This window comes from Lissotriton vulgaris, chromosome 11, assembly GCF_964263255.1.
Source record: "Lissotriton vulgaris chromosome 11, aLisVul1.2, whole genome shotgun sequence".
Classification (NCBI taxonomy): domain Eukaryota; kingdom Metazoa; phylum Chordata; class Amphibia; order Caudata; family Salamandridae; genus Lissotriton; species Lissotriton vulgaris.
Window position 1 is genome coordinate 224,126,489 of NC_141699.1, and position 5,022 is coordinate 224,131,510.

The following is a 5,022-nucleotide window of genomic DNA, read 5'->3' on the forward strand; positions in this document are numbered from 1 at the left end:
CTCGACTCCACCCTCTCCATGACCAAGCAGGTCAACGTCGTCTCTTCCTCCTGCTTCAACACCCTACCATGCTCTGCAGGATCTACAGGTGGATCCCCGCCGGAACAAGAAGAACGGTCACCCAGGCTCTCGTCAGCAGCAAGTTGGACTACGGAAATGTCCTCTACGCAGGAGCCTCGGCCAAACTCCTGAAACAGCTTCAAAGCATCCAGAACGCCTCTGCACGCCTGATCCTCGATATCCTTTGCTGCAGCCACATCACACTTCACCTGAGAGACCTGCACTGGCTCCCCATCAACAAGAGGATAACCTTCAAGCTCCTCACCCACGCACACAAGGCACTTTACAACACCGGACCAGCGTACCTCAACAGCCGATTTAGCTTCTACACCCCCACCCTCCAGCTCCACTCCGCCGACCTCGCCCTGGCCACAGTCCCCCAAACCCGAAGAGCGACCTCCGGCGACAGATCGTTCTCCCACCTCGCCGTAAAGACCTGGAACACCCTCCCCATCAACTTACCGCAGACCCAAGACCTGCTGTCCTAAAGAAGACTCCTCAAGACCTGGCTCTTCAAACAGTAGCAGCATCCCCCACCCCACCAGTGCCTTGAGACCCTCACGGGTACGTAGTGCGCTTTACAAATGTTATGATTGATTGGTTTATTGATTAACAGTCCAGCCGGAACTGCCAAGCTGGGTTGTCCCTGGACCGGAAACAAGCCTCCTGGGACCGGTTTCAGGCTAATAAGCCCTGCTTTCTTCGCCCAAAGTTGGCAGGGTATGCCCAGACGTGGGTCCCTTGCTCACTTTTGCCACTGGATTCAAGCTAGCCTGGCTGATGACGGCTGATTAGCCAGAAACCGGTCCCAGGATGCTTGTTTCCGGTCCAGGGAAAAAATGGTTTTGGCAGTTCGGGCTGGACTGTTCCGATGAGGCACAGGATCAGACTGATTTGCATATGGCCATGTCTGAACTGGGGTGGCGGAGTGAGCTAAAGAATGATGATGGATTAAACCCAGATCAGTTGACTAGGGGTGAGTGCTTGCATTGTTCAACACTCCGTCCATCATCCCCTTTGGTTTTGCTTTGTTCGCCCTAAGTTTGCAGGGTATGCCCAGACATGGGTCCCTTGCTCACTTTGACACTGGATTCAAGCTAGCTTGGCTGATGGTTAGCCAGAAACCAGTCCCAGGATGTTTGTTCCCAGTCCAGGGAAGACATGGCTTGGCAGTTCAGGCTGGACTGTTCCCATGAGGCAAAACTCCAAGAAGAACTGCCGAGCCCTCAAGAGAACCTGGCGCAGAGACCCAACTCCGGACAACATGGCTGCCCATCAAGCTCGCCACCCGAAAGCACCACCAACTCATCCGCACCACCAAGAAAACCGCATTCAAGGAACGACTGGATAACAACGCACACAACAACAAGGAACTCTTCAACATCGTCAAAGAGCTCTCCAACCCCAACGCCGGAAACAACGACATCACCCCTTCGCAAGACCTCTGCAACTCCCTCTCCTCCTACTTCCACAACAAGATCGCGGACATACACAACAGCTTCAGCACTCAACCGACGCACGCCACAACCGAACCCCCGCCCCCCACCACCACCCTCCGCGCCTGGACTCCGATCAACACCGAAGACACCATCCGCACAATGAACTCCATCCACTCCGGATCTCCGACCGACCCCTGCCCTCACCACGTCTTCAACAAGGCCGACGCTGTCATCGCACCCCACCTGCGGGACATCATCAACACCTCCTTCGACACCGCTACCTTCCCGGAGAGCTGGAAGCACGCCGAACTCAGCGCCCTACTCAAGAAGCCTTCAGCCGACCCCACCGACCTCAAGAACTACCGCCCCATCTCGCTGCTCCCGTTTCCTGCAAAAGTCATTGAGAAGACCGTCAACAAGCAACTGACCGCCTTCCTCGAGATGAACGGATCCCTCGACCCCTCGCAGTCTGGCTTCCGGGCAAACCACAGCACCGAGACCGCCCTGATCGCAGCCACCGATGACATCCGAGCCCTGCTCCACAACGGAGAAACAGCGGCCCTCATCCTCCTAGACCTCTCCGCGGCCTTCGACACTGTCTGCCACCGTACCCTAGTACAGCGCCTCAGCAACGTCGGAGTCCAGGAGAAGGCACTGGAGTGGATCATCTCCTTCCTCGCCGGAAGGACACAGAGAGTCCGCCTCCCTCCGTTCAGATCGGAAGCCACCGAAGTCATCTGCGGCGTTCCACAAGCGTCATCGCTCAGTCCAACCCTTTTCAACGTCTACATGGGCCCCCTCGCAGACATCGCACGCCAGCACAACCTCAACATCATTTCCTACGCCGACGACACCCAGCTGATCCTCTCCCTCACCAACGACCCCGCCACCGCCAGAGACAACCTACACGAAGGGATGAAAGAGGTAGCCGAATGGATGAAGAACAGCCGCCTGAAACTGAACTCGGACAAGACGGAAGTCCTCATCCTGGGATCCTCACCCTCCGCCTGGGACGATTCCTGGTGGCCCCCCGCCCTGGGCAGCGCACCCCAACCAACGGACCACGCACGCAACCTGGGCTTCATCCTGGACTCCTCCCTCTCCATGACCAGACAAGTCAACGCCGTCTCCTCGTCGTGCTTCAACATCCTGCGCATGCTACGTAAGATCTTCCGGTGGATCCCCACCGAGACCAGGAAGACGGTCACCCAGGCCCTCGTCACCAGCCGTCTGGACTACGGTAACTCCCTCTACGCCGGAACCACCGCCAAGCTCCAGAAGAGACTCCAGCGGGTCCAGAACGCCTCAGCAGGTCTCATCATGGACATCCCCCGTCGCAGCCACATCTCCGGACACCTGAGAGACCTGCACTGGCTCCCGGTCAACAAGAGAATCACCTTCCGACTCCTCACCCACGCACACAAAGCCCTACACAACCATGGCCCGGGATACCTCAACAGCCGCCTCAACTTCTACGCTCCCAAACGCCAGCTTTGATCGACCGGCCAGGCCCTCGCCGCCGTCCCCCGCTTCCGAAGAGCCACCACAGGAGGACGGTCCTTCTCCTACCTCGCCGCCAAAACATGGAACTCCCTCCCGACCCACCTCCGCCTGACCCAGGACCACCTCGCCTTCAGGAAGCAACTCAAGACCTGGCTGTTCGAGCAGTAGCGGACCCCCCCTTCCCTAGCGCCTTGAGACCCTCTTGGGTGAGTGATGCGCTATATAAATGCTGTGATTGATTGAGTGATTGAGGGTCACACTGATTTGCATATGGCCATGTCTGAACTGGGGTGGCGGAGTGAGCTAAAGAATGATGATGGATTAAACCCAGATTAGTTGAGTGGGGGGTGAGTGCTTGCATTGTTCAACACCCCATCCATCATCCCCTTTGGTTTTTGCCTTGACCTGAAAGCAGGGCCATTTGAAATTTAATCAGGGCAGGATACTGCTCCTCCAAGCCATTCTGTCAAGGAGACCCTTTCCCCTCATGTCTAGACTTCCTTTGTCTTACTGTCTGGAAGCAATATACAGCAAACAACAGCAAAGCCATTCACAGCCATGTGATCTATGACACTGGCTGTACTGGTAAGGCACATTTGGTCTAAGTAAAAAAATGCCATATTTCTAAAAGTGGCATTTTTAGAATGGTAACTTAAAATCCAACTTTTGAAGAGGGTTTTAAATTACAATTAATTTGAGTGTAAACATAATTTCTGTATCTGTTCCCAATCCGAAGTTAGCACTTATTAAATGTAATAAGGTAACGCAGTGTTAGTCTATGGCAGAGATAGCCCTCCAACAACTAAAGAAACAGCCATAAGTGTGTTTCACTGCTGGGACGTCTAAAACTTAAACACACATGTCCAACTTTTTAAATATTTCTGCCCACTAATAGCATGTAATTTACAGTCCCCAGGTAGAGGTTAATACCATCTACTAGGAACGTGAAAGCAAATTAAACGTGCCAATTAGGTGTAAGGTGTAAGCCAATTTTACCATGTTTTATTTAATTAGAGAGCCCTAGCACCTTAGTACTGGTTAGCAGAGGTAAAATGTGCAGAGCCCTTATGCCAACAAAAATATGTTCAACAAAGTAAGGGCACATTTGGATGAATACCACGCCTAGGATTTCAGCTCCAACATGTGTCTCCCCCAGCAGAAAGCAAGGAGAACTACACATCCTAATGGGAGTGCTCACCAATGAGGTGGAAAAACCTGGAAAAACCATCAGCATTGGCTTGATCAGTCCCAGGGAAATGTTCCAATGTAAATGTAATTCCCTGTAGAGAGATAGACCACCACAACTGAATTGACCATCTGAGAGGACTGTGGTCTGCCTGAATCCGTAAGTGTGGCAAAACAAGTATGGTTGCAACTTTTTCAATGCTCAAACCACTGCAAAGGATTCCATTTTTATGGCTCTCTTCCTCTGTTCACTGGGCCATAGCCTCCTACTGATGAAGGCTACAGGTTGGTTCACGCCCTCATTGTTTAGCTGGGAGAGCACAGTCACAATGCCCAGAAAAATGTGTTTTGTTAATGAATTCCTGGGAGAAGTTGGTGGCTTGTGCACTGGGGTGGTGCACATGGCCTCCTTCAAGGTGTCAAAAGCATTCTGGCGGAGGAGGACATGGTCTACAGTTGGAAGAACATTTAGTCCACATGATGGACTCCGGAGCTTAGTTCCCCTCTTTTGGCCTCCTGGGGGGCTTGTACCGCCATGGACTCTGGGGAGCGACAGGCAGCTGCCTACGGGCCCCCACTGATGTTTGGATGGCAGGCCCGGAGACACTGAGGAGGCTTTTGAACCTGGAGATGGCCAGCGGAGTGGCTGTCCCAACCAGCTGGGGCGTGGGAGGACCTCTATCCCTAAAAGCTAGGCCAACCTTGCAACCCGAGGGAAGAACAGACCACCCTGCGCATCTTACATGTGGCAGGCTCCTGCATGGCCAAAAGGAGATGGTATATTTAGTATCTCTAGCCCCCGTGGGTTGTGTTCCTGGTGGATGGTGACAGGTGT